The following is a 27547-nucleotide window of genomic DNA, read 5'->3' as shown; positions in this document are numbered from 1 at the left end:
TCTTTCTTTCGACTCCTCGACTCACCGAGCCCACATCACTCTGACCTCTGTTTTCTCTCAACTCCTAAAGGCTTTGTGATCGATTCTATTTCTTGGACATTCATCTCAGCTCCCAAGGATATCCATCAGCCCACAGGGACATTGTCTCATTCCTGCATCCTCTCTCCCCCTGGTACACAGTGGGGAGCATATAGATGAAATTTGGGAAAAGTGTCATACTTCATACCAAGACAGATTCTTTTTCTCCCTTGGCAGATGTGACCGGCATGCAGGACTGCCCCAAGGGCTACTATGCCATGAGGAAAGTTACCGGTGCCCCTGCCACAGCTCTTGTAGGACACGTGAAAGAGACACAGCAGGCAGTGCCTCTCCTGCCCACTGGGCTGGTACCAGCTGGGAAAGGAGCACTTGCCTCAGTACAGGGAAGAGTAGGGTGCTCAACAACTTTTTCCCTCATTTAATCCCATAATCACTCTGTATATCACTATTAGCAAACCCATTTTCCAGATGAGGAAGCTAAGGCTCAGAATGCTTATATAACCAGGATGAAATCTCATAGCAAGTAAGGAACAAAGATGAGCGTCCAACCCTGGTCTAATGGTCTCTAAAGGATTTCAGCCAGTTCACAGTAATGACTGGAGGAAAGGAGAAGCAGAGCGACTTGGTGAGATAACACAAAGGGCAGATTGTCAAGTCAGACTAACGTGCCAAACCTCGCTAACAATTCAAGGACTACAAGCAATCACCAGGCAGAGGTTAAGCTTTCTTCCCTCAGAGAAGTCCAAGATTGTGGATGTAGGTTCTTTCTCTTTCTGCATTAGGATTTGTTCTGATCAGATTTAATATGTGAGGTCTAAGCAATGTATGTGGAGCATTGATTTTACAAAGAGAACAATTTCAGTTAAATATCTCCATTTATGTCCCACTAGTTCTCAACCTACCATGCCCCCTAAAATCTACAAATGCCAGGTTTAGTTTCCATGAGAAACTTAGACACACAGATGCATCCTACTAACTGCATTTCACAGATAAGAACTCGCTATTATTTTTCTGCTGGGAAAACTGTTAGTGTGTTTATCAGAAGGTCTGGTTACCAGCATATTTGGAAGAGGATTTGCCTGGGTCATCCCTTCTCCCGCGAGGCATCCCCAGTAAAGAGAAAGATTGACTACAGGCCTGTTGCTGACTCCTCCTTCCCAGTCAGTAGCCTAAGGCGCTGAGAGTTTCCAGACCAAGATAGAAAGGCCATAGCCTTGGACTTTCCCCCAGTGTTTTTGCCAAGATCAGCACATGTCTTCTCTTCTCTTCAGATCTGTATCATTACTGCTTGTATCACTCATTGCAGTGCTACACACTGCCTTGTGTTCTGATTTACCTCATTCAATCATTCACTCAACACATGTTTGATGGAGAGCACCTTGTATGTATAAGATGAGTAATACAAAGACCTGGACCTTCAAGAGCTTATTCTTCTTATATATCTCTTCCCAAGAAAACTATAAGCTCCTAGAAGAAAAACACCTCATTTTTCACGTGTTACTACAACACTCAGCACTGAGCCACACTCATTAGCAACCCTCATAAAACACCAGCCATAGAGGTCAATGAAGAAAGGGCCCTGCCAGACAAGAGAAGGGATGGACTACCTGGCATAGCCCTTCATCTTCATCCAAACAAGGGCCTGAAAAGATCTGGATCCCAGATAAAGAGTCTCCATCTTCCTAAAGTCACTAAATGCTCTTATGCACAAAAGAGGGTATAATCCTGTGATCTAAATAGATTGCAGACTATGGAGTTAAGAAGACAATTGTTTCATGGTGTGCGAAGTCACACTTTGGGAGGAGAGGTACAAGTTGCCATGAATCTCTAATGGAGAATAAATGGGGTATTAATGAGGTATAAGTGGAGATATTTAACTGAACTAGTTCCTTTTGTAGAATCAATGTTCCACACACATTGCATAAACTTGGTATATTAAGTCTCTTTGTCTTGGAAAGGCAGGTATATAATCCTCTGCACCCTGCCCCAGTGCACATGGTTATTTTGGTGTTTAACCTCAGAGCAGGTTCTTTAAGCTCCCAGGTACTATTTGTACTGATGCACGAGGTCCGCTTCAATGCCATGAGGCTCAAGAGATTTCATAGTCGCCTCATGCGCAGGAGTCATCAAAGTCGGCAGTGGCGTTGGACTCCTCTTCTTTTAATCTGATCCACTGAACTCTCCATTGTCTTTCTTTTAGCATTATTCTTTGATAGTTTTTAAACCTGTTCGATATTGATAAGTTTCCATCCCCACAATTCCTATTGATGTTTTTCACCTTGATAACAATCTATAAAAGCATCAGTAAAGAAAGTTTTTGCTGCTTTAGAGTTGACAAAGTATTTCCACTCACAAGGTATCTTTATACTAAGATTTGATTCTATAACAATCTTATGAGATTCACATTATTCCTTCCATTTTACAGATAAGGAAACTGAGACTCAAAGAGGTTAAGTGATTTTCCCAAAGCTACCATGTACAGCTAATAATACGTGGTGGAGCCAAGACTAAAAGTCAGATCTTCTGACGTCAATCCTGTGTATTCCCTCTGTGGACAAGTGTGGTTTTCTCTTTTCCCTGTTGCTTTCTCTTTTGAGTCTTATGTGGTCTTTATCAACAATCAGATCACGGCGGGTGCTTCCTCTTGTTCTCCTTTCATCTCTCTATCTCTCAAGTACCTCCGAGTCTTCCTGACTGACTAGAGCGGTCACTGCTCCTCACCTGACTACAGAAGGTGAGACAAGGCTTCACTTGCCAAAATCTGGGCCCCTGGGGGATACATGTCCTCACTCAGACCACTGACAGGTAGCCAGGCAGAGGCAGGCACAGCATCATCTAGCCCTGGCTTTAGTCTTCAACAACTTAGTGGAACTGAAATACATTTTTTAAAACACCTTATGGGGCCAATAGTTTTGTACCAGAGAAGCCAAGGCTGAGCCTTCGGGTTTCTGGGATAGTTTCAGTGCACTGACGTCTAGACACGCCGAGAAGGGTCAGACGACCTCTAGAAGTTTATCTTTGACAACGATTCCTCTTCTCTTTCCTATCTTACTTAAAAACTTTTCTTTACCTTCAGATCAGGCACTGCTTTGTTATAGTGGTATTTAACAGATAAGGTCAAATCACATCACCCCACTTCACTAGTTGTTTGAACTAGCAAGTTGTCTAAATTCTCTAAGCCTCAGTTTTTAAATATGTAAAACAGTGACAATATATAAATCATAAGGCTTGTTATGAGGATTAATCATACAATTCATAATTATCACTTACACTCGTTAATTATTTATGAAGTGCCAGGCACGGTTCTAACAACTTTTTCGGTAATAACTTGTTTAATTTTAGCCATGAGCATGAGCCCCATATTGCAGACCTGAGACACGGAGATGTGGTGTGATTGCCCAAAGTCACACAGCTCATCAGTGGTATGACTGGGCTGTGACCCCGTGCAGTCTTGTTTCAGAGGGCCAACTCCTAACCGCCATGCTCCGGTGTCTCATTTTTAGGTTCAATAGGTGAAATAATGTTTATGAAGTCCCTAGTGGACTACCACGTATATAGTAGAAACCTAATGAGTGGTGATTATTGTTATATTCAGCCTCCTAAAATCTTTTCCAAAGAGGTTACATCTACTATTGCATAATCATCAACATCACTCTTGTCACTTCTTATTTCAAGATTTCTTAAATTGAGAAATTAGAGGAACCACTCGGAGGTATGTTTAAAATGTCTTCTATTTCCTGATCCCATTCAATACAGCTTAAAGGCTGTGTAACAGTGAGAAGCACAAGGGTGTACAGAAGGCAAAGGTGGTGACAATTATTGTGGTGCTACTACATGAGGTAAGAACTAGATCCTTTCATGTGTGTTGTCTAACTTAATCCTCACAGATAGCAGGGGAGGGATTGTCATGCCCAACTCACAAATAAGAAAAGTGAGAATCATTGGATTTGTTAGTATAAATAGTAATGAGTCTAATGAGTAAAGTTAATGAGTAAAGAGTCTAAAGTCACCAGCCCTGTAAAGGAACCCCATCTGACTTCGTTTTTTCCACCTCACTCAACTTAGGAGTAAAGCTTAGGATTCAGTCTTTGCTCACATACTGGGCTTCAGATACTATGCAGAAGACTCCACTGGATGGTGTGAGAGGCACAGCAAGAGCCAAAAGGCCTGCCAGGCCCATGGCCCACAGGCTGCCTGTCTTGCGATCCATTTTTCTTTCTGCTCCACTCCCAGGGAGAGCGTCATCACCCCTGCCCAGAGCGTTACTACGAGCGTTACTTTGCTGCAGAGCAAAGCACGCAGACCTGTGAGAGATGCTGTCCCATGCGATCAAGGCAAAGGTCAGGGCATGTCTATCATTTTGTGTGTGTGAACGGAAAAATGAAAAGTTTCCTTCCTGTTTACCCCTCTCTCCTTTTCACCACCTCTGGATTTTCCTCTCGCTTGCCAACCTCATAGCCAGTCCTCTCCAGCATCCTCTGTTCTCCCTCTGCTCCTGCATCTCCCCTCTAACCTGGGCTTCTCCTGCCTCTTTAGATCCTCCCATCTTTCAAGGCCCAGATACAGCGTCCTCCTCCAGGAAGTGTCTTCTGCCTACTCTGTCTTCCTTCTCTGTCTGTTGAACTTGGAATCTGCCTAGAGGATTTTATTTTCACTACTTCAACAACTACTTAAGACGTCTGCCTCAGACTCTCCCAAATCCCATTCTCATTTTCCCAGTACCTACTTGTCTGTCCCAGAGACCCTTCAGATCAGCACACCCTACAGTAAACACAATCTGAGTTTTCTCTGACAGTCACTATTTCTGTTCGTGGACCCACCGTCCAATCAGTCACTCAGGTTTGGTACCTTGAAGTTATTCTTGACTCTTCTCTTTGCCTTGCCTCTTGCCCAACCCACCTACCTCCAATGAAGGTAAACTCAAGGTCTGTTGATTCTCTCTTCTAAACATTTCTCTACTCAGATCTCTTTCTCCATCCTCACTCTCCTCATTGGGCACTCTCAGCATCTCTTAGCAGACTCTCTGGAGTAGCCAGCACAACACTGCAGGTCATCCTGCACAATGATGCCAGAGAGATCTTTCTAAAATTCAGACCTGCTCATTTTCCTCTGTAGCTTGGCATAGAAAGTTGATTGCAGTGATCCCAACTCAACACTTAAGAAAGAAATACCTGCTACGATGCTTTAATTGTTACAACTTATTAGATTAATATTGATAGCTGGCAGGGTGAATTCCTGTTGTTCTTTTCAAAATGATCTTGGTTATTCCTAGCTCTTCTTCTACATGAATTTTATAATCAGTCACATTTCATTAAAAAATAATCCTTTGGCTATTGATTGGCATTGCATTGAATTTACTTTGGGGGAAAAATCCGTCTTTATGATCCTGCGTCATCACATTTATGAACATGGTATGTCTCTCCAATCTATGCATTTACTTACTCTTCTTCAATAAACTTTCAGTTCATGTTTTCTGTTTTAAAAAAGTGATTAGATTCTTTCTCCAGGCAGTCCTTTTAGCTTCCGTCTCTACTCTCCTTCCCTGTACTCTAGAACCTAGACCCACCCAGAACCACTCAGCAGCCACCAAATATGTGGTGCTCTTTCACGCCTCCATGACTTTTTCCAATGCTCTTTCTTTTCCTGGAGAGCAATACTCTAGGGAACTCACAACTTAAAGACCCAGCTTGAATGTCATCTCCTCTGTGAAGCTTTTCTTAGTATTCTCAGAAGTGCTCTTCTTTCTTCTTCTTTTTAAGATTCTTTTTAAGAGCTAACAGCTGTTGTCAATTTTCTTTTGTTTTTATTGCTTTTTCTCCCAAATCCCCCCAGTACATAGTTGTATATTCTAGCTTTGGGTCCTTTTAGTTGTGGCATGTGGGACGCCACCTTAACATGGCCTGATGAGCGGTGCCATGTCTGCGCCCATGATCTGAACTGGCAAAACCCTGGTACGCTGAAGCAGAGCACGTGAACTTAACCACTTGGCCATGGGGCCGGCAATAAAATGCTCTTCCTTCTTCTTGATTCTGTAATACACTGTTTTATCGTAGCTCTTTTTACATTTCATTTTAATTAAACATGTCCATCATGCCTACTAATTGTGAGACCCTCATGGCAAGGATTGTACCACATTCATCTGTATCCCCGTTCCTAGTCTGGAGTGTAACACATAGTGAGGGCTCATTGTTGGCTGAATGAATGAATGAACAGAAAACAAATACATCCTAATGTCTTTTTGCAATTTGGAAAATTTTCAGCTATTAGATCTTCAAATGTTGCTTCTCCACCCTTCCCTCCAATCTCCTTTTCTGTAATTCCTTATTGAATGCTGTTCAGAGTTTCTTTATCTATGATTTTGATCTCTACATCTCCTACTGCTCTTTTATATTTTTCTCTCTTTGATTTGCTATGGTTTACACTAGGTTAATTCTTCAGTACTCTACTCATTTCCCTAATTTGTTCTCTGACTGTGTTAACTAAAGTTCAGTTCACCTATTATTTTAGTTATTTAATGACTTATTTTTAAGATTTCTAATTGTTTCTTTTACATTTCCATCTATTTTTGTTTCATATCTTCCTTTTTGTGTTTCATAATTTATTATTTTTATGGATATTATGTCTTATTTCTTGAGCATTTTAAATGTGCTAATTTTAAAAAAAATTGTCAAAGTTTTCTATAAAAATTAATGTTATCTGAAGTAAATTCATGTTTTAGTTCTGAATTGTGTTTGAAATCTTTCTTAGCATTCATTTTGTCCATACACTTTGGAATTCTGCTCTTAAGCTCATTTTGAATGGGACACTTTGTGTTCCAGTGTTGCTGGAGGTAAAACTGATGACAATACAGGCCCTGTCAGCAATCCAATCCACAGCTCCGGGTGATCCTCATCCAGAAGTGATGTTAATATGGGCAGAGAGTCCCACCCTGCCTCCTGCTTTAAACTCTAAGCCTGGATTTTGGCCCAGGTCTCAAATGAAACACTTTCAGTTCCTATTATGGTAGAAAAGTTGAACTCACAGCCGCTATAGCCCTCATGTAGGCCAAGAGCAAAGCAGGTGGGTGTCTTGAATCTCACCACTGTTCCTTTCTGGTCCAAAGAGATTTCATCTTGTTTTTGAGCCCACCTGTCTGTTTCTTTGGTTCTCTCTGTTTATATTTATTCTACCATTTCAGTAAGTTTGCAGTGAAAGGGTTGTGCCAGAACCTGAACTTACATATAATCTTTTGGTGTATATGTGTTACTAATGGATAATCAGAGTCTTAGAAAAACATTATGTCCTAAATTATTGCCCAGCCTCATTCTGCTAATCCAAATGCCTGGGGGGGGGGGTTTATTCAGAGTGGGATTATTTTAGGGGGTTCTTTTTGGTACTTAAGACTTTTAGATGAAAGAAGCAAAGTCCATCCTGTTAGAGCCTGCTTCTAATCTTGCTTCCTTTCCCTTCCATAATGATTCATCTTGGAGTAGTAAGTTGACTACAATGTAATGTCAGTGAGTGGGGACGACAAAATGAAAAATTAGCTCCTCCCCACAGTGGGGGATACCATCAGCCACTTGCTATATAGCCACTAGGCTCACATTCCTGAGTGCTATCTTGATATTTTAAAATACCTTCTTCCCAAGTGCTCCCCAGGTACATATGAATATAGCCATCTCCAGATGGGAAGTGGCTTCCATTATCACCTATGTCTTGATGCCTTCAAATCTACTTCTCTTTCCCAAATGGTTTTCCTGAGTTCTAGTTCTGGACGTCCAATTGCTTGTTAATATCTCTAATTGGATGCTCAGGAGATGCTTCAAACTTGAAATGTAAATGCATTATTTGCAGCCTACCTCACCCCATCCCTAGACCACTTTTTCCTGTCCTCCCTATTTTGATGAGTGGCTCCACCAGCTACCCAATGTGCCTGAGACAGTAACCTGGCCATTACCCTCTGCTCCTCCTCTTGCAACCCCCACAGTCAATTTGTCCTCAAGTTCTGTCAAATCTACCCCCTAGATACCTAGTAATTGCATTTCCTTCTTGGCTTTTGGGTATCATTATCTTAGCTCACACTCTTATCTTCCCTTGCCTGAATTATTCATCAATTCTCTAACTGGTCTTCTTGCCTCAAGTGTTAGTCACTTTGTAACCAACCAGACCTCCGTATACTCTCAGATTCATCCTTCTACGTCACAAACATCATAATGATGTTTCTCTGTTTAAAGATGACTCTCCATTGATTTTAGGATAGAGTCCTAACTTAGTAGCTTTGCATATGATGCTCTCCATCATGTGACTCTCTTCATATTCAGCCTCATCTCTCATCACTTCCTTTGCCAGCCTCTAATCCAGGTATAATTAGTTACTGAAACCTGAGCCAACCTTGCTCTTTCTCCTTCTGGAATACTTTCTGCAGCCTGCTTTACCTGGCTATTTCTTTCTGATCTGTTGGAGTCAGCATTTCCTCTAGAAAGCTTTCCCTAACCCACCATTTTGTGTTCCCTTAGTGCTCTGCATTCATTGATCTATGTATTTATTCATCAAATATTTGTCCAGCATATGGCGCAGACAATGTTGATACAACCGTGAACAAGGCAGTCAAAGTCCCCTTAGCCCAGAGGGCATATTTGTAACTGGTTACTTATTCTTTCTCTCTCTCCCTCTAAACTGAGGTTCTCAAAGGCAGAAATTAATGTACTCACCTCTGTATCTCCAACGCTTAGCACTGTCACGGGGCAGGCGGAAGTGGTATAGGTCCCTTCAGTGGAGCCTCCAGCTGACAATGGTGACACCAGTTGGTGAGGCCCAGCCTGCTGCGTCATCAGGGGTGGCTGAAAGCTCTGCCAGAGGGGCAGCAACCTGGCAGCCCCATTCTGGCCCAATGCCCAGTTTATGGCAGCGGGTACCACAGTCCATGATGCATCTAAAGCAGTGGAGTTCTGCCTTCTGTACAGCCTTTACCTCAAGCCCATCACATAGATGACTCTCAGCCTGGCCCTCCCACAGTTGACGTCGCCCAGAAGGTCCATCTCCAACAGGCAGGTGATGGGAAGGCTGAAGGGCACCGTGAACAGTCACCACTTCTCCATCCTCTGGATTTCCAAGAGTGCCATGGACTTCATCAACTTCGAAGGCAAGGTGGAGAACAAGAGTCTGGTCAAGTCTTTCCTGGACTGCCTAGGCGGGAAGAACATCCATCTCAGAAGCTTCTCTGATATCCTCAAAATGCCCATCACCAAGTTCAAAATCTATTTCCCCACTCACCATGACTGGGACTCCTTCTTCCCCATCACTCAGGATATGAACGAAATGCTGCAGAGAAAGAGGCTGGACACGATTCACCTGGAGGGTCTGCCTTGAAAATGGTTCTCTTGAAGGAGTTGGGCTCAGTGATGCCCAGTGAGGAGGTTCTAGTCAAGGTGTTTGAGAAGTTTATGGAGATATGGAACGTGGATATCCCCATGCTGGACCCCTACTGAGAGCAGAGGACCAGCCAAAACTTCCACACCTTCAGCTTTGGGGGACACTTGAACTTCAAGGCATATGTCCAGTACTGTGGGTATGTGGGCTTCATCCAAACTGTGGGCACCTTGGGTGGGATAAAGCTCATGTTACAAGTGAGGACAGCAAGGCCTGGCCTGCAACACCAAGGTTTCTTTTGACTCAACCACACACCTGAGTAATGCCTCAGTGAAGAAACGGCAGCAAAGAAAAGAACAAAAGTGCCAAGAGAAAGAGGCAGAGAACAGAGTAAAGGAAACAGAAAGGGCTAGAGGAATTGGAGAGAGAAAGAAAAACAGAAGTTTCACAAGGAGGAACAAAAACAAAGGGACATAAATTCCGTCAGAATCAGAAAAACCTCAAGAAGCTATAAGCAGAGAAGAGAAAAAGCTCCGAGAAAAAAAATATAACTGGAAGAGGGGACGCTGCTGCTGCCTGAGAGGAAGTTGGGGTCCATCAGCCTAATTTCGGAGCTGCTGGTCAGAGCCAAGTCACCCAATGGGCATGGCAGAGCTGGTCTTGATCTTCAGCACTGGACCTGACTCTTCCTTCTCTGGGCTGTGATCTGTGCATTTCTCTGAAAATCAGGGCCAGTGTCTTGCTCTCCCCCTTTTCCTTGGCTGGTTGCAACCACAAACAGAATAAATAAATCTTAATACCCAGAAAAAAAATACACTAAAAAAAAGAGTTGGGATGCACAATAACAAGTTTTTATTGCTTTGGAGTGACTTTCAGTAACATAAACATGAAATTACTCTTAGCTAGAAAGTGCTTAGACTATGAACACTCTAAACTAAGCTGCAAGTGGTCATATACTATTCACACCAGACTTAACATTTCTTTCTTTTTATTTATTTTTTCTTTTTGAGGAAGCTTAGCCCTGAGCTAACATCTGCTGCCAATCCTCCTCTTTTTGTTGAGGAAGACTGGCCCTGAGCTAACATCCATGCCTATCATCCTCTATTTTATATGTGGGACGCCTGCCACAGCATGGCTTGCCAAGTGGTGCCATGTCCCCATCCGAGATCCAAACCAGCGAACCCTGGGCCGCCAAAGCAGAATGTGCAAACTTAACTGATTAGCCACCAGGCCGGCCCCTAGAATTTCTTTTACATATCTCACGGCATGGTCTATCATCGCTATCCAATAGAAATATAATGTAAGCCTTACATCTATTTTTAATTTTTTTATTAGTCACTTTCAAAAAAATTAAACAGGTCAAATTAATTTTAAAAATATATTTACTTAACTAAAAGATCCAAAATATTATCATTTGAACATATAATCAATATAAAATTATTGAGATATTAAGCATTCTTTTTGTTTTGTACTAAGTCTTTCAAGTCTGATATATTTTACATTCACAGCACAACTCAAGTTGGAGCAGCCCCATTTCAAGTGCTCAACAGCCACAGGGGGCTAGTGACTTCTGTACTGGGCTGGACATTTCTAGTGCAGAGCGATGGTTTCAGGTGGTATTTTAGTCGGAGGCCATTTTCTTCGGATGCAATCTTAGCCTGAATCCTGTTATGTAAATTGATTGGGGCAGAACTGCTCAGATTGGAACGGAGCAGAGGTCTTAGAGCCCCACTGATGCCCCCCCTTTGCCCTCCCACCACTTCTAGGCAGTCCTTGCAAATTCCAGCATGCAGTGATTCCTGCTCTTCCTCTATGTGCTGTTGACTGTCATCTTTGAAAGAATTGGCCTTCCAAACAAACTGCATTTAAGTAATCATTAATGGTCTCTTCTTTTTCTTCTGGAGGCACATATAGTTGCTGTCCAAAACTTCTAATCAGGATAATATAACAAATAAGAGAATACATTGAATAGTAGGTGGGGTGGGAGAGTGGCAGAAAGTTTGCCTTGTCATTGGCCATATAATGGCAAATGTTGACTTTCTGTTAAGTTTTTTGAAAAACTGAAGATACCTCTGATACCACCATTATTAGATGTGTGGCCCCTTTATTCCAACTAGGATTGCCAGATAAAACACTGTATTTTAACTTGCTAAATAGGAAAACCCTAGTCCCAACCCCCTGGTGCAGTGCAGTGGGCTGGGGGGGGGGGAGTGGGGGGCACTTGGTCTCTAATCAAGATCAGGTGACCATCATCAGGTAAGTTCAGGTCTCTTAACATCAGTCAATGAAAACAGGACACCACCACCTTTTAAGAATTTTTGTGCAGATTGGAGAAATTATTAGTGATGTAAGCACAGTTTGAAAAACTATAAATTTATTTAATTGGGTTTGAGATTTTGTGGGTGAATTAAGGATCATGGTTTTGAGCATTCCCAGTCTCAAAAGTTCATCAATACATCCAGACAGTGGAATACTATTCAGTGCTACAGAGATAGGAGCTATCGAGCCATGAAAAGACATGGAGGAAACTTGAATGCATATTACTAAGTGAAAGAAGACAATCTGAAAAAGCTACTCTAGGACATTCTAGAAAAGGCAAAACTATGGAGACAATAAAAAGGTCAGTGGTTGCCAGGAGTGTGGGACGGGGACAGATGAATAGGCAAAGTGCAAAGGATTTTAGGGCAGGGAAAATATTGCGTATGATACTATAACAATGGATATACGTCATCACACATTTGTCCCAACCCACAGAATGTACACCACCAAGAGTGAGCCCTAAGGTAAACTGTGGACTTTGGTGATTGTGATGTGTCAGTGTAGGTCCATCCCTGGTAAGAAATGTACCATTCTGGGGAGTGATGTTGATAATGGGGAGCTGTGCATGTGTGGGGGAAGGGGGCATGTGGCAAATCTCTGTACCTCCCAATATTGTTGTAAACCTAAAAAAATAAAGTCTTTTAAAAAAAAAGCATTCATCAACATTCTCCCTGAGACTGTATTCCAGGGATAACTGAGCATATTCGGGTGCATCTAGAAGCCATCCTGAGCATCTGTGCCTCCCCGTCCTGTGTTTGAAGCTTTCTGCCCCCGACACACATTTCTTCTGCCCTCCTTTCTTCACCCACCACACAATCCTTTGCTGCTCGGTGAATGCTTGTGCTGTCTTCTGGATTTGCAGATACAGATTACAAATATTGCGGGCAGGTTTTCTCTTGGGCTATAAACTGGGTGAAAAAAATCTATGAATTCCTTCCTTCTTAAAATATTGGCTGTCATATGAAGAAAAAATGAGGATACTTGAAAGATACAAGGAATATTTAGCAATATAAATGGGGAATTTACCAACTAGAATGTATTTCATTCCCATTTGACTCCCCAGTAATATCAGGGTATCCAAAAAAATACTCAAAACCCTGAGGGGTCTGGGAGGACAGCATACTAGGGTTGAATATGTCTCTTTGTTGCACTGGTTCCTCCAGGATTAGCTCATTCATTGCCTTACACATTTAACTTTCTATTTATCCTCCTCACAAAACTGTTTTAAATGAAATGAGGGCTCTGACCTCAGGGACCTGGAGGAAAGGGTTGGCAGCACACCCAGGTGCAGAGAGGCCTGCAGGGCCAGCGCCCAGGGAGTGACTCTGGGGATGGGGCCTCTCAGTCCTGAACTGTCCCCGCATGGTGGCCCATCTGGTGTCAACACCTACATGGGCAGTGGGAAGTCCCGGGAACTAGAAAGTCCCGCTGGGACTGCTGTTGAGGCCTTGGCCTTTGACCTTTGGTGCCATCTCCTCAGGTGCTGGGTTGCATGTGCCCCTGGTGCCCCTTCTCTGTGATGTGTCCCAAGGGGATGTTACAGGCACCAGGCCGAACAGGGCAGTGCGTCCTTGGCCTCCAGAGCAGTTGGAAGTTAAGGAGTTGCTCTCCAGTTTCAAACCACTCTCCGATTGTTTGGCCAACAACCAGCACTCTATGAGCAATTTTCTTTCTAAATTTTGTCTCCTTCCCCTCTGCTGTCTCCCACCTGGTCCTCACTTGCTGCTTTTCCCTGCCCATGATGCTACCCGGCCTGGCCAGGCATACCCTGCTGCTCCTGCACCTGCCCTCTGTCCTGGTCACAGGCTGTTCCACCAGGATCCTGTGCCTTTCCCAGCTGGCTTTTACATCGCACCTAAGAGGTTGTGTCCAATCCAGCAGGCCACGTGCTCCCCTCTGGGGATCTTCCCCTTGGTGAGCTGGAGGGAACCTCATGCTGTCTTCATGGACTTCTGTGATGGTGGGTCACTCCAGAGCCATAAAGATCCCTCCTCCAGGACCCAATTTTACTCTTCTGCGTTCACCACTGGAGCAGGCAGTCAAGGTTATGAAGCTGCTACCATCCAGTCACCTACCACTTCCTTGCCCAAAGGAATTTGAGGTGAAGCTCCAAGTGGAGCCCAGAAAAGAGATGGCAAAAGAGGAGGATACCTTAGAAACCAGAGGACAAGATGATGGGAACAGGGTCCCCCACAGCAGTGGGGATGTACCATTGACACCTAGGCCCCTGGAGACAAACGGAGTCCTCACTTCCCTTGAGTGTAGTCCTGGACCTCTGGACCTCCATCCCAAGCACCTAGAAGACAGCTTGAGTGACAACACCCATATGTCTCCATTGGGCTCTCCTCAGAAAGCCATGTTGTCACCATCTCACACAGCCCTGCTGGAGATGTCCTGCCTCCTTGAAAGCCTGATCCAGATGCAACAGTGCTCTCTGACCCAGCTCTATGCTGCTCCTTGCTGCCCGAGAGGTCAACAAAGGAAGTGCTGGGTGAAGATGGTTGGCCCAGCTCTCCAGGCTGATGTCTGGGAAGAAGATGCAGGATGAAAAGCCTGCAGACATGCCATCACAGAGCTCTTCTCCCCCAGGATGTCCAAGCAGTAAGCCCTGCAAACAGAGAATCGCCATGCCATTTGTGCTGTCCCTGCCACTGCCACTGCCACTGGGACTGCTGTGGGGCCGAGGTGAGCTGCCCCCACATCCTCAGCTTCCTTGCACAGCTATTGCCAAAAACCCAGGCACCTTGGAACAGAACACTGAGTGTCAGCAGAACAAGATCTTGGAGGAGAAAATAGTGGTCATGGCAGACCACAGGGCCACTCAGCCTGCCCCTTCCTTCTCCCCACGTGCCTTGGTGACTGCAGACTCCCTGCCCCTGGCCACTCACTCTTCACAGATCCCTGCTTCTCCCACTGACTCGGTCGACCTGTCTGCCAGACCCCTGATCCTGTCTGTCCCTCCACCTTCACTAACACCAAATACTGATCAAGGAAGAAGATACACAGTCCCAAACTCTCCTCCTCCTGCTGTTCCTGCTAATTCCCTTCCTCCTTTTAATGCCAGTCCTGTTTTGGGAATTCCACTTAGTAAGAATGAAGTCCCTTTTCATTCAATCATAGCTACAGCATCTTCTATTTCCGGCCTTCCCACACCTCCTACCACCTCAACCTTCTCCTTCCAACCACCCTCCTGCCAAAAAGAATCCCTGACACCCATGTTTGTAGATTCTCCTCCTTCTTTTCTCTTACCCACCCCTCGTCCAGTCCCTTCCACCAATACCCCTGTGTTCAACAGCCAGCCCATCCCTTCTGTGGCAGTCCCTTCCACCATCACAGCCATGGCCCCGGTGGGTTTGACCTCCCAGCCTACTTTAGATCCTGGCGTCATTGACATGGACACTACTCTCCGTTCCCAGGGTGAGTCTCCCACAGGCTCTGCAAACCTCAAGGCTGCCTCTGAAACTGATGCTCTGAATCCCACTCCTCCTTCCCAGACTGTCATCTTCCAGTGTCCCCCTGTCTCCAGGGAGAACGACTGCCCGTTTTACATGACGCTTCCTGGTTCTGAGAACCCACCAACCAGTGATGGCACTGCCTCCGCCCATGTCTCCACCCGTTTACCTGCACTGTCAGTCAGCAGATGGACCCCAATTTCCAACCTTCTCTTTAACCCAGGAATTACCTTTCAGCCCACAATGGGGGCCTGTGATGGGCAACAACCTGACAACTCTTTCCTGTTGGGAAAACTGGCAGCTCCAACACAAGCTAGGGGCCTAATCTCTTCTGCCGCCCAGGTAGTTAGACGCAGCATAAAGCCATCATGTTTTGTAGGTTTGATGTTGCGAGCTTCCACGTCTGACACCACTGTCAACACTTTGAATCTAAGAATCTTGGGCCCACCTTTCCAAACCACAGGTGGTGCAGTTAGAGGGAACAACATCTCACCTGGGATGGGAGGCCCCTGTGTCACCACCTGCCATCAGAACACTTGGAGCCCATCTACCCAGAGCACAGGTGGGATGATGGGCACACTGCCATTCCTGCTGTGACTGCATACAATTACGGGACCCTATTCATGCAGAATAGCTGTGGCCCCTCTGGGCAAAGTGCAGGTGGAGTGATGGGACACCATTTCTGCTGTGACTAGATGCGTGTATGGGCTCCCTTTCCTAAAGAACAGCCGTGGTGCCCCTTGTCAAAATGCAGGTGGGGTGATGAGTGACAGCATCAAACATTTATGGAGAGAAATCGCTATTTTCAGTCAAAACACATGCCTTCACACCCCCAACCCAAGGTCTGGGCCAGTTTTCTCCCATCTGGGAACGGCCAGGATGCCCACTGCTATTTTTAGGGCCCTCCTCTCCCCATACCCATTTGCCTCAATGGTCTCTTACCTTTCCCAGATTATGTGTATATATATGTATATAAAACTTGTTCTTGTTGATCTGCCTCTGCTCATGTGTCTTTACTCTTTGACTCACCTGAAGAGGAAGGACTGACAAATACGGGCGGTGACGTGTTGAGCCAGACTTAACTATGCAAAATGTTCTGTGTCCCGGTGATTGGGATGCAGAAGCAGACAGACTTCATGACTGCACGTGCTGACCCTGGAATCTGGGTTTGAGTGTGAGGTGACCCTCCAGGAGGAAGGAAGGTCCAGAGGAGGGAGAGATGGGGACTCACCCTGCCTCTTCCCTCCACGCTGCTCTCTTCTCTCCCAACTCTGACTCACTGGAGGCAAGATAATCTATGGTGTGTGACAGGAAACCACACTTCATGGTTTTAGTTTTTAAAAAGTTTAAATGCCTTTTTTGTGCATCTTTTAATTTACTTTACACTTAGGCCAGTCATCCTCTCACATTCCCACTTCACCCAGAGAGGATGGATTTGGCATCAGGGTTCTTGCAGCTGGGGAAACAATGGAAGCAAGAGCTCATGCCTGCCCTGTAACTACTGAAAATTTAAGTTTACTTAGAATTTATCATGCTGCTTAAAATTATCAAAAAAGATCCTCTTTAGTAACTAGCCTGGCTCTAATCTAAACTGCTAAAACATCAGATCACACGAGTTACAGTTGCACCCAGCTCTGGTTGACCCTACAGTTCTGCTGGGTCTCCACAAGACTTAATAAAGGAGAAACTCCTGACCTTGTGGAGCCCACACTCTGGTTGGAGGGGAGAAAAGAAACAAGCGACCTATGTACGTGATCTGGTAGGTGAGCCAGTGGCAGATGCTCTGGAGAATAAAGCAGCACATGGAGGACTGAGACTGTGGGCAGAGAGGCAGGGCTTTCGAGTTAAACAGTGGACAGGATGAGCTTCACTGAGAAGGCGGGACTTGAACAGTCTAGAGGGAGCAGACTGAATCAGATAAATGAGGGAAATGCATCCCAGATCATGGGAATAATCACGGCAAAGGCCCAGAGGAAGGATGCCCGGTGTCCTCAGGGAGAGTCAGTAAACTCAGGTGGCTGGAAGAGTCAGCAAGTGGGAGGGAGGACAGAGAAGGTGTGGGTTGAACTCTCTGCACCACCATTTGTTGGTTGCGTGATCACAAACAGCTGACTCAACCTTCAAGCGTCTCAGTGAACTCGGCGCTTAATCTGTAGCCTGTTTACCTTGCAAGATTTTTGGAAGGATAAAATAAAGTAATGCAGGGAAGTGACTTACAAGCCATGTTCCTATAGTTCTATACATCAAGATAGATGGATAGGCAGACAGATAACAGATGGATAGATGGAGTGAGTGAATTATGGACTTAATTTCTATGTGCTCCCCAGATGCATATGTTGAAGCCCTAACTCTCTAATGTCCAAGAGTATTTGGAGGTAGAGTCTTTGGGAGGCGATTAGGTTCATGAGAGGTCATGAGGCAGAGCTTCCACGATGAGATTAGAGCTGTTATAAGAAGAGAAAACAGAGCTTTCTCTCTCCGCCATGTGAGGACACAGCAAGGGGGAGGCCGTCTGCAAGCCAGAAAAAGGGACCTCACCAGGAAGTGAAGCTCCCTTGATCTTGGACTTCCAGCCTCCAGACTGGAAATAAATGTCTATTGTTTAAGCCCGTCAGTCTATGAAATTTTGTTAGAGTAGGCTGAGCAGACTAATGGAGATAGGAAGGTAGGGAGATGAAGGACAAAGATAAAGCAGATACAGATATGTTTATCTATAAGCTTACTGAGTTCTTGAAGCAATGGTGCTTTGATCCCCATTTAAAGGGAGCATAAAAGTGCTGACTTTTATGAAGTAAACACATGGAAAAGTATGACAACTGAGCCTAAGAATGCACAGCACTGAGCCCAGGGCCACGGTGATGGGAGCAGCCCTGTAAAGCAAGGAGTGACCCCAGAGAGGCAACCAGACACCTCCAGCCCCTGCCGCCCATCACTCACTCTAAGCTGTCAATCACCATCCAGAGAGCCATGACCCTGCTCCCTGGCTCAAAGCATTGCCTCCCTTTGCAGTGGAGCCACCTTTCAGAAGCAGGGCTGAAACCCAGTTTGCTTCTACAGTCCCGCGCCCTCTCTCTGCCAGGACTGCAATGTCATTGGGAGAAATCTTGAAAATTCACACTTCTTGACATTTTTGTTTTAAAAAGGACCTCAAGCTAAAAATAATGATCCTCATGAGGCAAATATTTAACGAATGTGTGAGCGATGTAAAGATGATTTTGAATTTCATGTTTTAATGCACTTATATACAGTTGAAGCTATTTCTAAATAAATAGAAATATTATTTTTTATGAGAATACAGGAACACGATAGCAACTCAAATAATACCGAAATTCAACCCTTCTCACCCCATTCCCCTCTCCAGAGACAGTTTTTTTGCTGTTTCGATGTTACACCCATAATCCTAAACATGGTGCTGATCCTGCTGCCTCACGACAGATTCGTTTAGGCATTTTCACCACCTAACATGATGGGGCAGGATAAACTCCCTGTCCCACTGCTTTTCCTCCCCCTTCCTTCCAAGTCCATCATATTCATCTCATCAGTTTGCTGCTTCTCTCTTGTGACATCATGTAAGTTTGCTCCCTTTAGTCACGAGGGAAATGGAAGCACAGGGGCTGAAAGCACTGCTTCTGAGATGGACCCATGGCTTGGAATCCTTGTTCTTCAGTTTCTTAGCTCTGCATCCCTGAGTAATTTACATAACCTTCCTGTGCTTCTGTTTCCCTATCTGTAAACCAAGGAAAAAGCTAGCCCCAGTGGTCTAGTGGTTAAGATTCAGGTCTCTCACTGCCACAGCCCCTGCTTTGTTTTCTGGTTAGGGAACCACACCACCAGTCCATCAGTTCTCAACTGTGGCAACTGCGTGTTGTGATGCTGTGATGCTGAAAGCTATACCTCCTGGATTTCAAATCCCAGCAGGGTCACCCATGGTGAACAGGTTTCAGCAGTCTTCTGAGGACCTGGCCTCCCACTTCTGGAAAAACCAGCCATGAGAACACTACGGCTAGCAGAGCACTGTCTGATACAGCGCAAGGAGTCAGAATTACTCCGCGGCACCAGCAACAACAAGGCTTTACCAAGGAAGAGATACCAAAAAAGTACTGCTTTTTTCCTCTTTTTCTCCTTTTTAGCTTTCTACCTTCAATGACTAAGCAAGTCATATCAATTATGAATTTTCTCTTCTATATATCAACCCAATTGTCTTTCAGCCCCATTATCACTGACTCAATCGGGCCCTCAGTCTCTCTCATCTGCACCTTTCCTACTTCCTCCTGAATTCTTTCTGAACTTCAGTCTCTTTTTCTCTCAATTCATCCTCTACCCTGCTATCAAAGCTCATTTCTAAGGTCTGTCAGACCCTCACATCCCTGGCTCTCCAACACCTACGTTGATTATGATATTCAAAATTTCGCACCTGTGGCCACTGCCTCTGTCTCCCATCTTATCGCCCATGAGTTCCTGGCCCCTCTTCATTTCCCAGCTTCCCCATTTATATTCCAATAAGACTGAGTTGCTACTAAGTTCTCTAGGATAGTGTCCTCTTATCTCAAGTCCTTGGGTGCACATTGTTTACTGTCTTTGCAATATTCTTCCCCCACATTCACCAACTGGAAAATTTCTGACCATCCTTTAAAATCATGTTCCTTTTTAACCTCTCCTGGGAAGTCTTCCGTGACCTTCTTGGAGAAGGTTTATCACTTTCTCTGCTCTCTGCTTCCTAGATGCTCTGGGAATATAGTTTTTCACACTACATAGTGATGGAATTGTTTGATTATGTATCTATAGCCACTGAAAGACTGAGTACTGCTTGAGGCAGCTACTATTTCCTTTCCGGAACCTAGCACATTGCCCAGCACTTGGTAAACAATCAAGAAATATTGATAGAATTGAATTTTAGGAAGACAGGAGTCACATATATGAAACAATTAAACAATGATAGAGCCCACATGTTGTATTATACAGTCCAGTCCTATTTGGTCCTGAGTGTAAATGGTAAGTGGGAGGAGGAGAGCAGAGGTGGTGTCAGTTAAGTATGAGAAGTATGGGATAACTGCAAATGAGAGCATGTAGGGGTGGTTTCATGGGAAAAGGATTTGTGCTTGTGTTACCAAGCAACAGGCTCACTCTGCTCACCTCAATCTGAGCCAATTAATCACACTAAGTTAGGGATTGAGAAAGGAAGCTTTAATTTTATTAGCCAGCATAATCGGAAGATGGGTGACTGACGTCTCAAAAAAACCGTCTTCAAGAATTACAGAACCATGAGGTAGTCATATAGGGGAAATGGGCAGTAAGGAGGAGGTTTAGAAGTGGCAGCCTTCAGGTGTGATGGACTCCAGGGTCTTCCATTGTTCTTTTCTTCTGTCACTGATGATGAATATCTTGTAGGTGTGTTTCCACCTGTGGTCAGCTTGTTCCTGGAGAGAAACTCATAGAACAAAGTTTTAATTTATCAAGCCACAGGGGAGTATATACATAAGTGGAGGATGGAAATCAGGAGAGCACGTGAATTATTTTCGAGTACATGCAGAGCAGCGAGTAGTCACAAAGAGGAGGGGCTGGGGCCGTTTAGCATAACAAGATGGCCTCACTTATGTTCACTCACACTTGGAATTTATTTGAAAAAGAAAAGAGGATGTAGAGAATATTGCTTGAGGAAGTCACTGGAGCTGATATGTTGTTGACCTGACTTTTTTGACAATAATAGTAATAATATTAGTTCCCCAAGTATGTATTAAGAACTTACCATGTGCCAGGCACTGTTCTAGATGCCAGGGAAGCAAAAGCAAGTGGAACCAATCAGATCTTGGGCCTTAAGGCACTTGCAATCTAGTTGGGGAGGAAAAAATAAGAACAACACAACTACTGTATTCGATGACTAATATGTGCCAGGAACAGTCTCAGGCACTTTTCTCATATAATCTCATTTAATCCATACAACACAAACGCTATAGAATAGAGAATATGATCTTTCTTTACAAATGAGGAAACGGAGGCTCAGTGTGCTGTCAGTTAGTGTGTGTGAGTGGTCCAACTGGGATTTGAGTCTGGGACACTCTAGTCCATGTTCTTTCTGCCCTACCACTCTGCTTCTAAGCAAAGATGGAAGCTAGGCTCGATCAGTAATCCCTCGACCTCATTTTGGGGTGTTTGAGCCATATGGACTTTGCCGCAACAATGAATCACCAGGTGATGCCAATGAAGCACCTAGGGCATCTTGCAGTTCAGGTGCATAATCTCACCTAGAGGCACAGTGATGAGACTCAATGACGAAAGAAATAATTTTAAGTATTTATGAACATTGACTATATATAACTAAAAGTCAACCCATTAAAAAGTATTCATGAAAGATTCTATCTTATAAAAGAAAGAAAGCTCAAGAATTAAGAATTTTCAAATTTGAATTCACAAGTGGCATCAAATGAGGATAAAATACTGGTATTTAGAAAAACTGAAGATAAAGACATTAGGTGTTTAATAGAGAAATTGACATTGGAATAGGCGTTTCAAGATCTGTTCAGAGTTAAGGGTTTACTTTAGAGTCCTGTTATCCACCACAAGCACAGGTTCATTCACCCAATGATCAACAAAAGCCAGTCACGGAAACACCAGGCTTGCAGCAAGGAAAGAGGTCGATCATCAAAAGGCAGCCAGACACAGAGATGAGAATTAAAACTCAAATCTACATCCTCCAAGGGAGAAGGTAGGGGTTTTCATTTGGGGTTTTAGGTAGGGAAGAGAGAGCATGTGCTGGGGATTTTGGTAGGGGAGGACGAGCCCATGGCCTTGCTGGTTGGCGCCTTCCCACAAGCCTGCATTTGGCCTTGTAAGGTTGAATCTCTTTTTTCCTTGACTTTCTTGACTTTTCTGGATAGTTTCATCCTCAGCCTGTGTTTGGCTTTGTGAGCCTGAATCTCCTTTCTTCTTCACCATCCAGACTTTGACTTCCTGGGAGAAACAACTCAGACAGAAAGATCTAGTTAGTTTTAGCTGAGGATGCACAGCTGCCGTTAGCAGAATTTTTCTCAATTTTTTTCTCTATTTTAACTCATTCATTCTCAGTTTTAGTTCATGAAAAGAGAAACTGCTCAGTGTACTACCCAGCTCAAGAACAAATTTAGATGCCATCAACTGAAATAAACAGTAGTCTGCATTTCACACTGAAATGTAAGAATTGTCAATAAGAATTTGAATGAGAATTCAAAAAGAAACATGTGAATTCTATCAACGCATGCTTGCACAGACTTTGGGTCTAACTGATCACACATCAACAACATCTGATAACGCATAACTGAGATCAAAATCAAAAGGATGTATTTGGAGTTTCACTTTTAAAGCCACCTGTGTCTACCTTGCGTTGTTCTCAAGCATAGGCCAAAAAGTCACAAAGGGGTCAACTGGAAAAGTAAATAGGCCAGTTGTTTACCCTCAAAATGGGTTTATTTGGGAACAACCAAAAGGATTTCAATTTGGAATATGCAGCCTATGGTGGACCATATGCAAATCCAGAGAAACAAAGGAAGGGGCTTGCTTTTGTAGAGGAAAGGGGGTGGGAGGGGCTTAATAAAAAAATCCACTGGAGGAAGCTGGGAGTCCAGAGGGTGGAGGCTTCCCATCAGTTGGGTCGCTACAGTCTCTCATTCGCTGGGCTGTTGCCGAGTGGAGAGGAAAATCCTCCTTCCTCCTTCTGGGTAGTAAGGAATAAAACACCTTCCTGCAGAGATGCGGGCACAGGTCTCTTCCTGTTTGGAGTCACTGATGATGTGTGGATAGGGCAGGGGAGCTCCCCCTCCAGGCCTTCCCAACTGCAATTTAGTTGAGGTTTCCTTTACTAATTTCACATTGATGAAGAGACATAAGAAGGATGAAATCTATTTTGTTCACTTCTGTCGTCCTAGTGGCTAACACACTACATGGCACAAAGGCAAATATCTGTTGAGCAATTGCAGGAATGAAGGTCATTGTGTATGTGGGTCCTCTGAGCTCACAGCAGAAGCCAGAATCAGGTCCCGTGGCCACGCTTAGCTGTAAGGAAGGCTTGAAAGCAAATATCTGGTAAAGGATGATGATATTATGGTGAGGGGTTTAGAAGAATCAGACTTATCTTCTGGGGCTTTGCCACCCAGAATCAAAGTTTGCCATTATCAAGGAAGAGGAGGGGAGGGGAGGGTAGCTGTTAGATAGTCTGATAAGAATGCCTCTCACTCTGACAAAAGTGTTCATTGATAAGAACTGGTCCCAGCTTGCAAGGGAAATGATATAAGGCTTATCGAGGTGTTAAATGAATCAAATATTTATTTGTGAAATAGAGAATTATACCCAACACAAGAGCACAACAAGGTTGGGGTCAGGAGGATCACCATTCCTCTGACTAAGTGACTGTTATCAGTGAGGCCTCTTTGGTGGCTCAGAGTGTGAGTCTAGACCTGTTACAAATTCTACTGTATCCTTCAGGCTGCTTTTAGTTATAAATGGTAGAAAAGTCAACCCAAACTGAATTAAATGCAAAAGAAATTTATTGGCTCACTTAATCCAAAAGCCTGGGGCTGGGGTTGGATCAGTTGCTGCTGGAAATGGGGCTCCCACCATGGCATCAGGTACTGGTTTATCTCAGTCTCTTGGTGTGTTGCCTCCATCCTCACTGGAGGTCTCCCCTCACACTGGCAGGATGGCTGCCAGTGGTGACACATTTTCACATTCTCTTGGGTTCATGTCCAATTGGAAAAAGACCCGACCTCTGATCCAAGTTTTAGAAAAACTTGTGGTATCTCATTAGCTCAGAAAAGACATTTGCCAATTTCCTGGTGTAAATACTCCCATCGTGGCCAATTTCAAGCTTCAAAAGTAATGTCACTTAGGAGTTGGGAAGAAATGTAAAGAAGTGAACCATTATACAGTATTTCTGCCATACAGACACATTAGGCATAAATAACCTCAAGAGCACAGCTAATATAAAATATAAAATAATTATGAAGTGATGCCTTTTGGATATTTGTTACCTATGTTTTTAATATAATTTCTTTAATTGAAAGTTTTATAACTTAATTTTTAGGAATACCTGTGTCTAACAACTGACTCTTAAGATTCCCCCAAAGTTAACTATTGGCTTTCATAAGCTGGCACAAGCCAGCTTCAATGCACCACTCTTTTTTAGCTAAAATCCTTTCCCCTGTGATTGTTTTCTTTTTCTCAATATTGTAACCGTCACAGACCAATTCGCACTGGCCCTATTGTATCTTATTGCATCAATAACGAAATGTCATTCAAAGTTCTTTTTTATTGTGAGGAAGATTGCCCCTGAGCTAACATCTGTGCCAGTCTTCTTCTATTTTGTATATGGGACACTGCCACAGCATGGCTTGATGTGCAGTGAGTAGGTCCTAACCTGTGAACCTGGGGCCGCCAAAGCAGAGCATGCAAATTTAACCACTACCCTTCCGGTGGGCCCCAATCAAAGGATCTTGTGCAGTGCAATGAGCAAAACTTGCAAGTCATGCAGCTGGAGCATGCTCAGAAGTTTGAAACCTTGTCTTTAGATGACCTCAAGCCACCCAGGAACCAAAAGTTCCCCAACTAAAAAACTCAAGGTAAAGAGAAAGCAGAATGGGAAATCTAATAAGAAGCACAGTGTCCCTTGATTTGTAGCACACCAGATTTACAAAACTGTTACATTCCCACGCTCCAGAGTCTGCCAAGTTAACATTACTGTAACTACTCCCACTCTCCACTCCTTGAATGTCTGTCCCTGCTTCAGCTGGAAAGACAGATTTGAGCCTTGCCTCCTGTCTCCTTGTTGCTTGGCCATACAATAAAGCTTCTTCTTCTCTTAAAAGCCTGTGCTGTAGTATTGGCTTCTACATGCATCGGGCAGCAAGTCTTTTCTTGGTAATAATATCAAATCTCTTATCCAGAATCTCCTATCTTTTTTTGTCATTAGTTCTCCCATTCCAATGCTATCAGAAAGCAACAATTTTTTTTTTTGCCCATTTCCACCAGCAAAGGAAAACAAAGTTAATTGACAATAATGTCTTAGGAAAGACTGTTTTAATTATACCACACAATTCTGGAGTTCTGTCCACTGCTACCTAGTGACATGGACAGTTTCATGTAAGACTTGGTATAGAGTAAGCCAATGCACTCATTTTCTCTCACTGCATAACAAACTACCACAGTTAACAGTTTAAAGTAATATCAACTATTATCTCACAGTTTTACATGTCAGGAGTCCAGGTTGGCTTAACTAAGTTCTCTGCTTAGGGTTTCACAGGGCCAAAAATCAAGGTGTTGGCCAGGCTGGCTCTTACCTGCAGGCTCTGGAGAAGAGCTGTTTCCCCAGGTATTCAGTTGCTGGCAGAATTCAGTTCCTTGTGGCTCCAGGATCGAGGTCCTCACTTTCTTTTCTGGCTGTTGGCCAGGGGTAACTCAGCTCCTAGAGGCCACGCTCTGGTCTTGTGGATGCCCCCTCTTCAAAGCCAACATCCATGCATTGAATCCTTCTCATGCTCTGAATCTTTCTGATGTTCCCTCGTGCTACCAGCTGAGGAAAACTCTGCTTTTCAAGTCTCCTGTGATTAGATTAGGCTCACGTGGAGAATCTCCCTTTGGCCATAAGGTAACACAATCAGGCATGAAATCTCATCACATTCACAGTCCTGGGGATTAGAATGGGAAATCTGGAGGGGACTGTTTTAGGATTCTGCCTGCATAGCCAATAAAACTCTTTTGGAATTCAAGTTAGCAAAACGTGTTGAGTCTTTTCAATATTTGGTCTATTTGAATTAACCAATTCCTTGCTGTGAAAGTTTATAAACAGAACCAAAGTGTTCACTAAAAAAAAGTTCATTTTTGTTTATAATTTAAAACGATTTTACAAGACTTTAAAAGTAAGTTTAGAAACACTATAAAAAATGTACTGTGAGTTACAATATAATAATAAGCGAGACGTAAAAGTTTTGTACCCTACCATCTCAAGTGTAATTCTGAAATTAAAAACCCATGTGGATTATGTAAGCTGAACTGTAGAGAGCAAAGATAAATAACATGATCTGCCCCCAAAGAGCTTAGTGTTGATGTAGAAAGCAAGATGTGTGTACAAATCACCATAAAATGAGGGAGATTGCAAACAGTGCAATAATTCAGGGGAAAAAAAACAATAAAATCATTGGAACACAGAGAATGTTAGAAAAAGCAAATTGATGCATCTATGCACTTTTCGGGAGAAAAGTTGAAGGACGTATTTAAGAGAACAAAAGGATCTGCAGAGCTCAGTAAGAGTGGACAGCAAGTCTCTATCTCAACTTTCCTATGGTCTGTAAAATGACAAGCACTTTTCATATGAACTTGAAGTCACAGGTCTATTTCGACTAAATATGATAAAGACATTAGTCCTCGGGCCAGCCTGGGCCCCTTGAAGCTCATACAGGCAAGGCAAGCGTAGCAGCAGACAGTGTCCTTGGTGGGCCCTACCTTCTCTGCCTACATCACTTCCCCTTCTGGTGCTCTTGTTTCTCAAGGCACCAATGGGCCTAAGAAATGGGCACGTTCCACACATGTCAAAAGGCATGGGCTGAGTGCCAGCTTGAGAACTAGGCCCTCATTTCAGTTTCAGTAGTCAGATCTCATTCCCTCCATTCATACACTATTCCTAAATATGAAGCCCCTTTTTAAAAAATCTCAGTGGGGGATGCCCTGATTAGATTCACCATTCCTGTATTCATTTTTATAAAGATGATTTGATATAACTATCATGAATTGGGGATTAAAGATTCCCGGGATGGAATTCCAGTTCTGACCCTTTCTTTTGTGGAATCTTGGGCAAGATGCTGAACTTCTCTGGTTCTCTGCTACCTATAGGAAACTTGAACTCCAGACCGCCCAAGGTTGCCCTGAGGAACAAACGAGATTATACACGCAGTGGGCCTGGTATACTGAAGGGGTTCTATAAGTGCTAACTCCCCCAACCCCTGCTCACTCCTGTATCATTTTAGTAGCAGCAAAATTTCCTCACTAGTCTCTCTCATTAACCTACTGTTTTGGAAAGATTTGTGAAAGAAGATCACACGAGGGAGAGAAAAGCAGACGTGACTGCTGTCTACACGTAATGTGGAAGCAGACACACCCACTCAGCGCTTGTTAACAGGCCTTCTTCTCAGCCAAGCAAATGCACCCAAATGAGGGGATTTCAGTAACCAGAACACTCACTGGATGTTCTTACTTGATTTCTCAGCAGATAGAGAAACAGGAGATTGTTATTTCAGAAACCTGAAGAGTGATTTGTTCAAAACCAGGAGAAAATAAACTTCATTCTTTGTTGAAGTGATAAAAGTTTTGGTTGAAGGGCCGTAAATTCAATAAACACACTGGCTAAGTGCCTGACCCCTGAGGAAATC

The 27547-nt window shown here is 43.8% G+C and overlaps 2 pseudogenes; one reads left to right on the top strand and one right to left on the bottom strand.

The window, feature by feature from the left end:
• The window catches only part of LOC106825814 (dual specificity protein phosphatase 5 pseudogene), a 47301-nt pseudogene extending 38452 nt beyond the window's left edge, over positions 1-8849 (bottom strand).
• A 70-nt stretch (positions 8850-8919) lies between these two features.
• On the top strand, positions 8920-10070 carry LOC106825813 (A-kinase anchor protein 17A pseudogene; annotated as a pseudogene).
• Positions 10071-27547: the final 17477 nt, after the last annotated feature.

Source organism: Equus asinus, chromosome 23 (assembly GCF_041296235.1).
Source record: "Equus asinus isolate D_3611 breed Donkey chromosome 23, EquAss-T2T_v2, whole genome shotgun sequence".
NCBI classification, from domain to species: Eukaryota; Metazoa; Chordata; class Mammalia; order Perissodactyla; family Equidae; genus Equus; species Equus asinus.
This window is presented reverse-complemented; position numbering and strand designations above follow the sequence as displayed.